The sequence below is a fragment of the Calonectris borealis genome, chromosome W, assembly GCF_964195595.1.
Source record: "Calonectris borealis chromosome W, bCalBor7.hap1.2, whole genome shotgun sequence".
In the NCBI taxonomy this organism is placed as follows: Eukaryota; Metazoa; Chordata; class Aves; order Procellariiformes; family Procellariidae; genus Calonectris; species Calonectris borealis.
In genome coordinates this window covers 42,808,342-42,820,000 of record NC_134351.1, presented here as the reverse complement: position 1 = coordinate 42,820,000, position 11,659 = coordinate 42,808,342, and the positions used below count along the sequence as shown (strand labels likewise).

General features: G+C 44.5%; 1 pseudogene; it reads right to left on the bottom strand.

Annotated features, from left to right (window-relative positions):
- Positions 1-1,839: 1,839 nt before the first annotated feature.
- Positions 1,840-3,355, bottom strand: LOC142074984 (uncharacterized; annotated as a pseudogene).
- Positions 3,356-11,659: the final 8,304 nt, after the last annotated feature.

The following is an 11,659-nucleotide window of genomic DNA, read 5'->3' as shown; positions in this document are numbered from 1 at the left end:
TCCCGTTTGGAAGAAGCGTCAGTAAACCAAACGTTCTGTAACTGCCCGGAAAATGGAGGGGCAACTTGTATTACGGGAGGGAGTTCACTCGTTTCCCTATCTGGGCCCATCTCCTCCTGAATGGTTAACATCTTTACAGCCCCCTCGGATACTGTGAAGATGTCGCAATAATGTTCTATCTGGGCATACCATTTCCGCACAGAGGCTCTCTGGGCCACCCCTTCAGGGGGCGGAGTACCTGTCAAAACTGTTTTAATTACCTTAAATGGGCCTCTGAGCACTATTGGTTGTTGTCGGATAGTTCATTCAGCCTCTCTCAAGGCTAAACTGACTACAAACAAACCCTTTTCCCAAGCTGTATATCTTTTTTTGGCATCTTTAAAATTACGAGAATAGAACCCAATAGGTTGAGTGGGTCCTTTGGGGCCCTTTTGCCACAAATGTATCGATAGCTCGGTCTTGGCAAATCCCCACTCGATATGGACTGGGTCTGTAGGGTGAATGAGACCCAGAGCTTGATGGGCAGTTGCTTCAAACACCAGCAACTGCAATGCCTCCTCATGAGGCTCAGTCCATTCCCACTGGGCCCCTTTTCACAACAAGTCATATAGGGGTCTTGCAATAATTGAAAAATCAGGAATGTGTTTTCTCCAAAACACAAGTAGCCCCAGCACATGCTGTAAATCCTTTTTTGACTCTGGCATCTTTATGTGGTCTAGCGAGGAGAGGGTGTCCGGTGGGATACATGTCATTCCTCCCTTCCACCAAATCCCTAAAAACTTTACTTCACTCGAGGGTGTTTGTATTTTCTCAGGCAGAATCTTCAGCCCCAAATTTTCTAGATGGGAAATTATATTATCTTGAGTTATCTGAACCCTTTCTACCTCATCCGCTCCCACAAGAATATCATCAATATATTGGTAAATACTGACCCCCTTCTCTACCTGAACTCTTTCCAGCTCCTGTGTCAACGCATGGTGGGCTAACGTGGGGGAGTGCTTATATCCCTGCGGGAGTCAGATGAAAGTAAATTGCTGACCTTCCCAAGTAAAAGCAAAATGATCTTGGTCCTCAGGTTGTAGGGGGACCATAAAAAACATGTCCTTAACGTCCACCGTCGCAATGATCGGGTGGGCTCGTTCCTGGATTGTAGCTATAAGCTCAGCAATATTTGGTACTGCAGCTGTCAATGGGCCAGTATTTGCATTAAGTCTATGATAATCTATGGTCAGCCTCCACTTGCCATTGGGTTTTCGTACTGGCCGCACCAGGGAGTTAAAAGGGGAGTGGGCCGGAACCACGATGCCCTGTTCTTTTAAATCCTCTAACACAGGTGTTATTCCCTCTCTGGCCCCCAAGGGTATCGGGTAAGGCTTAACATTCATAAGCTTCAAAGGGGGAAGTGGCAGCGCGGCTTGTAGCAGCCGAATATCTATTGTTGGAGAGCCAAACGACCACTGTCTCCCTTTATTATCAATCCAGGTCCTCCCTTTCAGAACACCAAGTCCCAGGAGGTTGAGTGGAAATTCTCCCACAACCATTTCTACTGTGGTGGCAATATCTTCTCCTGGCAATCATAGGTTGACTGTTGCTAACGCCTGTGGCTGAACATTGCCAAATGCATCTGCTACAAACAGCCTCTGTTTAGAAAATTTAACCCCACAGCATTTTTCGTTTTGATAGCTGAAATTTGAGCCCCACTATCTACCAAAAATGTGACTGGGACTTGTTTCGGCCCCACAACGCCTGTAATTAGTAAATCACTTCGGCCGTTTTCGGTGAGCTGTCTGATATATACCCAACCTTTGCCCCCCCGCTCACCATTGGAGGGTGAAGGATCTAGTTTCCCGCCGAATTTCGAGGGACATTTGACTCTGATAAGTCGATTAAAGAGGGTGCATTCAGGGTGGTATTTTTAGAACCCGTCTCTTTATCTGCCAGTTTATCAGGCCATCCCGACACCAGTTTTTCTAGCTTGTCAGTTGGCAATCCATCCATTAAGTCATGCGGGATCCCCTTTTGCCACCCCTTTGCCCACAGACTGCTGCGCTTATTTGGGATGTCCCTCCCTCCAGGTGGTTTAGCGAGGGGTGTTCTTCCATCACCCTCAGGGCGCGGAACCATTTTTACTTCAGCTCACCTCAGGCTCCTAGAGTCTGTTTTAGTGGCTGGAAGGTTAACAGGGCCATACTTGTGCCTGTAATTGATCAATTCTTGGGCTACCTCCCCCCAAGTCCACATCTTCCTATCCGGGGGCTGGCGGTGCCGATCGGGCGTAAGTCCTTCTAAAGCAGCCGCAACTCTTTCGCCCTGAGGCATTGCCTGAATTTTCCCCTGTAATTGTATACCAAACGGCTTTAAGGAATCGGGGAGTCCCCTTATAAGGGGAGTCATTCGTTCAGGGTCTACTGGCATCATCATTGGGGACTCCTACCTAGGCTCCAACTTTCGATCATACATCATCTGCAAGCAAGCTGCCTTCTGCACACTTTCCACCAATTGATCAACAGTCCCCGTGTTTGCGAGGGGATCCCCCCTCTCCAAGGGGTTCAAACCCCCTGCCCAATAGGCTGCCCTCTGGGTTAAAGACCAAGGGGCATGGTAATTCCCGGTAGTTAAAAATACTCCCGGTCTCCAATACCCCTCCACCTCCTTTTCACTTAAAAAAATCTGATCCCCCCCCAGATAACGATACTCTCCACACATACTTTGTCTCCGACTCCCTAGGGGTTCGACCAAAATCCTTTTTTAACTTTGCCAACTCAGTGGCGGTATAGGGGACCTCCTTGGTTGTGACTTGGGGGAACTGATCCTGATCATCATCGTAAATATACTCAGTCTTAACCAAGGGTTGCAGCGAGAGCGGTTCTAATTTCTCTACTTTTTCTCTCGCTGCCTGCAAGTTGTCAAAAGGATAACCAGTTTCTGATCTTGGGGATATTTCCTCATGGGCAGTGCCTGCAAGGAGTTGCTCCTTAAGAGCAGTCTGCAGGTGTTTCACCTGGTCTCTCTCTCCTTCAATCTGTTCTTTTAATTCCGCCACTTGCCCCTGAAGGGACTGAACGAGGTTTTGGAGGGATTCAACAATTTGGGATTCCTCAACGCGACAGCGCTCCCTCGCCTCTACAGCAGCGGCTAAACTGGCACCGAGAACAGCACAAACAATCGCTTTTCCTTTTCCAGATCTCACTCTCACATCCTTTTGCAAAGCACTCGTTTGATCAACCACACTCTGCAAATTATACCAATTCCCCTGAGCCCAGTCCACTCCAGGTACAGAGGGTCGTGCACCATGTTTTTCCAAAAACTCAAACAAAACTACTCTCCCCGAAGGGACAGTTTTAGTATCACTCATCTTATATAAAGCAGAGAAGTGGTTGTTTCAGGAACGCAGCACGTAAGTTTCAAACACAGACCTGCACCCCTTACTTTCCTGAGAGGTCTCACATATTTGAAAAACAAAGTGGCACTCTTGTCTCAAGGGATCCTGTCCGTGACGCCAATTTAAATGTCCCGATCCAATGTCAGGAGAGGTTTCGATATGATCCCAAGAGCGAGATTAAGACACAAATGAGGTCAAATGCCGCATATCCTAAACAACTTTTTATTATCAAAAGTAAAAATTGGTAGCAATAGGATAGATAAGAACAAAGATAGAAATCAAGCAAGCATTCGGGAAAGAGTTACAAGAATAGTCACCACCACGGATCCACGGCGTCTTGGGAATCCAAGTCTTTCGGTGCTTCGGCGGTGGGCGGTCGCGGCGGGGTCGGCGGTGGGCGACACGTGCCGGGCTAGTCTTGGCAGTCCCTTTTATTCCTGTTCAAGGGCTGTAGTCTCCATGGCAACGGCACGTTGCTACATTCCTGTGCTCAACCGAGTCTTGCACACAGCGCAGCCCCTGCAAACCGGAGGTCTCTGTGGCCTTACAGCCGCTCTTATCATATTCAGAACAATCTTTAAGACAAGTGTTCTACAGTTCAGTCTCTCACAAATGGTCACATTGGGAGCTGCCCTTTGCTATTTGAGGAATAGACTGTTGTCCTTACTGTGCTGCAAACAGCATCCCCCTGCCTGCCCTCTTACCTTTGATGTATCACTTTCTGTTGACTTCCACATAGCAAATGTGGCTGATTTTATTTTCCCTAGGCCTTTTAGTTGTTTTTATTAAAAATATTAAGTAAGTCTCCTTCTCCAACCTTTTTTCATTCCTGCAGTCAGTTATTTCAGCTTATATTTAACTTGCACTCGAATGCCATAGCATTAAAGAGTCAGATGCTGAAGGGAAAGTCTTTAGGGTTTCATGTGGGGCCCAGTTATGGGGTGGCTTTGTGTTTTGAGAATTATTAAAAGCACCAAAAAAATAAAAAAAAAAAAAAAGAAAAGGAGAAAGCTTTTCTTCTCACTATTAAAAGGCAAGACCGATATTTGGTTAAACTGGGTTGCATGTGTTCAGGTCAGGATTTCCCAGCAAGTTTTGCACTTAGTTTTGATCACAGTGAGAAGCATCTCTAGAAATTCCTCCAGTAGCATGTTCCACCGCTCAGCAGCAGCCGTGGGGAAGAGGAAGGGCTGCAGCACCTCCAAGTCCAGCGACACATGTTCTATTGAAACTGTTGCTGTTGGAAAATGCAAATTTTTGAAACCTATATATTCGACAAAAAAAAAATATGTACTGTTTCAGACAGGAGAGATTGCTCCAGATGATAGGAATTGAGAGAGGGAGGAAGGGAACTGATGGATATGGGACAGGAACAAATTCGCCTGGAATAGCTGATACTCTGTGATTACGTGGAAGAGAGATTTCAACTCTCTGCTCTGACTTAAGGAAAGTGAGAACTCATTCTGGCTGCTCCACAGCTCTACGCAAGTGTCCAAGCCAGTGGATTAGTAGCTTTTCTGCAGTGGGCAGAGATACCTTGTTTTTCACAAAAATCCTTGAAAGGTCCTGTTTCCTCAGTGCAGGATATGAAAAACAGAAATCCCCCTGACTTGCATGGGGTAAGAAAGAAGTTTCCCATCTGTTCTATCTGCTTCCTTAGCGTCTCACAAGGATTATTCTGTTTATCTGGTCTCCTTATTTTAGCTGAGCCAGGTAGCTGTCTTCACAGAGGGAAGACTAAGTGTTGAAATGGTGTTGGCAATCGGCGGCACCCAGTGTAGAAAACATAGCAATGGAGTGATGTGCTCAGAAGGACTGAAGCAGGCAGGATGCTTACTTTTTTTCCCCTGAAGAATATTTTGTGGGAGGCATGATACCTGCTAGATATCACCTCCAGCAATGGGCAGGCCTTGAGTGCAGTCTCCAAGGGCTCTGTGCAGTTTGCAGCCCTGTCCGGTAGACATCAAATGCCACCTAAGACTCCAGGGAGAATGAGGTCAGCTGGGATTACAGTCCCCCAGTGAAAGACAGTGGGAAGAGTAGGGCATTACCCACATTTCTCCTAATATTACCAGCTCAGCTTTCTCTCAGGTTAGCCTTAGGTCACACTTAGATACGCTCAGGTCAGTTTGATGTAGAAGGCCCCTTGACTTATGTTGGCATGTCTTGACACTGGCATTGTGCCCCTGTTTGCTCTCCTGCGGTCTCACCAGCCTGAGGAAGACTGAACCTGGAGTTGCCAGCTGTCCATGTAATTGCTTGTTGGGTTTGGTTTGGGAAGATCCAACACATGCTGGGATGCTCCCATCACTGCTTTTACAGCTTTTACCCTGGGATTTAATGACTGGTTGGCAGTAAGACAGGAGACAAATATGGATGTCCTGTCTTTGTCTTTGGGCATCAGGAATTCACCCATAGCCATGACAAGCGCTGTCTCTGAACCAAGCCTGACACATAGCTTAAATGAGAGAAGCTGGGATATCAGTGACAGAAAAGTGAGGGCAGAAGTCTCTTTTACTAACCTGTATAGTTCATAAAGGAAAATAGTTGAAGAGGAGTCCATGGCAATTTTAGGGCCTTTTGTCAGTGTAGGCTTTGTTAAGAATAATTGCCCACTGTGTTTTCCCTTTTATCAAGATGGTGTCAGTCCTCTGCACTGATTATTGCCAGTGCTTCTTTGCTGGGTTTCTGAGTGGGCCAGATTCCTGGAAGGAGGCTGCTGGATGCTGACTGACTCATTTGGTTGCAGGAGAGGTGGGTGTTCCTGAGAAACGAGAGGGCCTGGTTTCCAGGGTTGGATTAAAGCACATGCTGAGTTTCTGAAGTGATTTGTAGTCTGGAAAACCTTTGCAGAATATGAGTTTGCTGTTTTATCTGGCAGATTAAAGGAAGATTTCCTTACCTCCTTCACAGTAAGGGCATGTGTTTGTAGAAAAGTCCTGCCCACGTCTGCATAAGACTGCATTTTCCACTCTCAACTTCCTAACTCACAGTTCTGGCACCCAAAATTCTTGCATACCTGTTGGTTTCTTGTGCCTGGCAAAGTCTGGCATAAATGAAAAATCAATTCTGAGAGGTGTTTTGTTCACTATTTGAGTAAGAAAATTGTCCACTGGCATAAAAGGAAGTGTCTTATTTCCTGTATCACAAAATGTACACTTGGAGAAAGAAACAATAAGTGCCAGAATGACATCTGCTCTCTGAATTGTCGGGCTATATGAAGGGTTTTCAACAACCTTAAAGCCTACATTGTTTCACTGCATCTGCTGCTCTGTTAAAGCATTATTGAAATTGTGTATTGCCACAAGGGGGAGGGTACAGAACAAAAACCAGACCACATTTCTTCCAAGACTATTTGAATGAAATAAAATAGGCTACACTCCTGGAAGTTACCCACAGGATACAAACCATCTGATTTTCATTAAGCAATTAGCTGCTACTTCTTAACAATAATGATATCCTTTGCATTCTGTTTCAGTTGGTTCAGTGTGGTCTGAGATTTTAATAACTTTCTTGTGTGTTTTCAGATTTAGTAACACTTCCTTCAGTTGTAGGTTTACCAGATGTCTCCCTTGGGCTTGGTTCGAGCTAATTCCTACAAAAATTTAGGTAATTCAGCATATGAAGGTGACAGACCCTGGAAAGAATTGATATAGATTCACTTTAAAGATTTGCCTACTTGTTTCTACTGACTACATCTGATAGCACATATATTAACTTGCCCCCAATTTCTCCCCTCCCATGTTTTTATAAAACTAATTTTTTCCTGGTGCACTTTTGCAGAAGCCTCCAGTGCTGTCACAGGTTGCCCTGGTTTCAGCTGGGATAGAGTTAAATTTCTTTCTAGTGCTGTGTTTTGGATTTAGTATGAGAAGAATGTTGATAACACATTGATGTTTTAGTTGTTGCTAAGTAGTGCTTACATAGTCAAGGATTTTTCAGCTTCCCATGCTCCGCCAGGTGCACAAGAAGCTGGGAGGGAGCATAGCCAGGACAGCTGACCCAACTGACCAGTGGGGTATTTCATACCATATGACATCATGCTCAGTATATAATTAGGAGGCGTGGTCCAGGAAGTACCGATCGCTGCTTGGTTATCGGTCGGCAGGTGGTGAGAAATTATATTGTGCATCACTCATTTTGTATATTCTACCATTATTATTATTATTATTGTTATTGTTATTATTATTTTCCCTTCCTTTTCTGTTCTATTAAACTGTCTTTATCTCAATCCACAAATTTTACTTTTTTTTTCCGATTCTCTCCCCCATCCCACTGAGGGGTCGGGGGAGTGAGCGAGCAGCTGCGTGGTGTTTGGCTGCCTGCTGGGTTAAACCACAACATGAACTAATACAGTAATTTTTTTCCCCAGAACATTTGATGGCAAGAATTACCCAGGGCTTTTGACAAAATGATTCAGAGAAACAAAAGAATTATTTCTTGATAGAAGCATTTATCTTGTTACTTCATAATGATTTAATATTTTCCCTTTGAATTTCTTCAAATAACATTAGCTGTGTTAGAGCATAAGTGAATTTTATTTTCCTTCCTTCCCAAACCTCTTCCTTCAACCAAAACTGAGCATAGTTGTGACTTCTAATATTCTGTATTCCTGGGGAGTCAAGCATATGAGGCAGAGCTGTGTTTTTTTCTAGAAGGTATTTAAAAGTATTTAAGGCTTTGGAAAGAAGAGCAGAACTTCAGCTGCTGTGGAAGTGCCAAACCTGACGATGCCTTGTCACAACAACTAGTCTCAGTTCTCAGCAAGCCTTGAGCAGAGTGGCTGCAGATTTTCCCAGGAAACAAAATGCTGGCTTTGATAATACGAGCAGTAAATGCACTTCATTTCTCTTCAGATTCCAGAAGTCAAGTTCTCAGTCATATTAAAATTCAATACTTATTAAACAAAGATCTATTGTATGTAAATGAGGTCAGCTGATCAGGCCCTAGGTTTTGTGTCCTAAAAGTAAACCAGAGTGTCGCATTGTTTCAGTACTGATTCAGGAAAAATACTTTTTTTCTCCTGAATCACTAACCCTATAAACAACCAGTATACCACCCATAGGACATTTTATAGTAACTAATACCCATGGCTTAGTTTAAAAAATGCAACGTAAAGTTTGTGTAAAAAAGCCTGTTTGCAACCTAGAGCCCATTACACCATTTCTCTCCAAATTTCAACTTTATAACTCCATTTGTAGCATAGATGCTCTTAGCTAGTGGCATTTATTTAACATGAAATCTTTTCCTCTAGGTCAATTTTCCTGTAGACTAATAAAATAGAACCTATACCTTATATTTAATGAGTAGTAGTGATTTCTGAGCAGATCTGTTTGGGCTATTAAGTGAGTCAGATGTAGTTAAAGAAGATGAGGTCCTAGGTTTCCTTATCAATGGACAGACTTTAAGCTTTGTAAATCTTGAACAGCATCTCTCTCACACTGTCTTGCTCAAAGAAAGCAAGAGGAGATGTATAAATTTTAATTGGTGTTGGCCAAAAGAAAGAACACCAAAGATGCCTTTTCAGTTGCCCCAAAGAACTACTATGCAAATAAAATCTTCCCATTACTTCTCTCCCTGTACTAATAGATCAAAGTTAACAAAAAAGCACTCTAAATTGAGTACCTCTCACCAGCAACTGTTGTAAGAGCCTTTCCCATCTGCAGGGTGAAATGAAACTAAAGATTTATTTTGCTAGTTGCTGGTATTGGTAAATAACCTAAAATGAAAACTAAAGTCTCTGCTCTAGACATGGGACTCTTTCATCTATGTCAGCTCTTTAGCTGTGATCTTAAATATCATGTAGAATAATGTAATATGTTCATAAAACTGTATTTCCTTAGGCTTTTTCCCCATATTCACCACTAACTTCATTAATGCAGTTGGCAGAGACTAGCAGAAGCTGATTATGCTTAACTTCTATAAACATTTGCAGCATGCAGGGTGCCTACTCCTGTTTGAACTGCTTGTAAAACTTGAATAGTAAACCATCTGTTCCTAGTGCTTTCCCAGGGTGCAAACGGGATCCAGGAAAAACAGAATATTTTGATAACTGTAAACCAGAAACCACAATGGTACTCAGACTTCAGTTTCCTTTAATGGCTTCAAAGTCTTTAAATTTGAATCAGTTAAACACATGATGCTAGTGACATGCATGCAAAAAGCATTAAAGCTGAAAAATGAAGGTGGCTCATTACAGCTGATGCTTCTGTTCATGAGTAACAATTGGAGAGCACTACTTTACGTGCACTCATCATTGTGTTCCTCCAAGAAAAGGCATTACAGAAGTTTCTCTGAAAATGGGATGTTTTAGAGACCTCATCAGTTAAAATGAAAGGCTCCGTCTGAGGAGGCACTTGGTGTGCTGTGGCACCACTTGCAGCTCTGTGCACCATAGTAGCATCCTGGGTCTGCTTGTTATACAACTCTTTGAGAAGGTAGAAAAGGTGCCCAGTACTTGGGCATGTGTCTGGCTCAGCGTGAGCAGTGCCGTGACTGCTGCCTCAGTGCCCAGATGTGCCCATGGCTGGTGGGGAGTGTGCTGTGCAGGAGGCAAGGCAGTCCTACTCAGGGCTGGCTGCAGGGAGACAGCGGGGGGAAGCCTGACATTTGTAACAGGAGCCCAAGCCTCCAGGGAAAGGGAGGAAGGGGCCCTTGGGAGTAGTGTCTGCCTGCTCCATTGACTCCAGATGGGGACCATTCTCTGCAGGGTCATTTCAAGGGAACCCAAGGCCTGGGCATGGCCTGCAGCTGGAGCAGGAGCACTGTGGTACCACCCTGCCTGCTCTGGCCACTCCTGGGTCACTCTCTTTCCTTGTCTCCTTCCCCCAGGCTTGAGGTCATGGCCTGCAGCTGGAGCAGGAGCACTGTGGTACCACCCTGCCTGCTCTGGCCACTCCTGGGTCACTCTCTTTCCTTGTCTCCTTCCCCCAGGCTTGAGGTCATGGCCTGCAGCCTCCTAGACCAGGGTGGTCAGACTCCTCTGGCACACAGCATCACTGCAGTGTTGGCTGGAAGGGGCTGCTGGAGGTCTCTCATCCCTCCCCACTTGGAGCAGGACTGTTGCAGACTAAGTCGGATAAGGCTGTGTCCAGCCAATGCCCCAAATAACCTTCAAGGAAGTGGCTCCACACCCTCTCTGGTGATGTGACCTAGTTCTGCACTGCCCCCTGGGAGAGGAGGCTCTCCTAGCATGCCATTTGAACCCCTGTAGGAAGACCATTTTGGGTGTTAATCTCTTTCTGTTGAGTTTCCTGTGGAAGGCTGAAATTCACTGCTGCATTTTCTTTCTACTCCTCTTCCCAACCTGTCCTACACACACACAAACCACATGTAAGCAAAAACCCCACCCAAAGCAGCACCTCAAGTGTTACAGGACAAGTAGACATATACAAGCAAGCGCAATTTCTTTCTTCAAAAGGTCTTCAGAGTAGGCTTTTCCCAGAACATATTTTCAGGGTTTGATAGGCAGAGCACTATGCTGCACAGAAGAGAGGGTGAGCTGAGGATTTTATTTCAGTTGGTAGCACCAGATTTGGAAGCTCTACACAACAAGGACAAAAATCCTGGTTTAAGTGGCACACAATCAGAGCACTGATATGTCTTCACAATGCTGGGAGGACCTTAGAGATATACATATGGTATATTATTCACCACAACAGCTTATTTGAGGTTGTAACATATGCCAAGCAAGATGACATCAGTTCTCAAGAATCTACATTGCACATTGCTGAGCTGATAACCATGACAGTTCTGAAAAGTGGGAGGAAAAGGATAAATAGAGTTTTGAGCAGAGGGTGGTGAATGAATTTCAACAACTGGCATATGAGAAGAAAAAGGTTTGCTTGGTGAAATGAGGGAACTTGAGTAGCTGAGGAGGAATCTCTCCTTTCAGGGTGTCAGAAAAATGCAGGCATCTAGAATGGGGTCTGGCCACTGTTGCAGAGACTAAGTTGTGTGTTTCACTGGCTTGTTTTAGTGAAGAGAGATCTCATTTCTTATGGTTAGCATAAGCATGAGTAACCTTTTCAAGAACTAAACATTTACTATTAATAACGTGTTGGAGTTGCTATAGATTTCTGTCATAAGCTGCTGGTATATTGAATAGGACACTGTAAGCCCTACACTATGTTTTACAAATGAAGTATTTTCCAGTTTTGCTGGCTCACACCCTTCAGCATGGATTTGTTTGGCATTGCAACCCCAGTAGTGATGGTAACAGCTTCCACTGAAGTGGATCCAAGTATATGCTACATAACATCCTTTCACCCACCACTG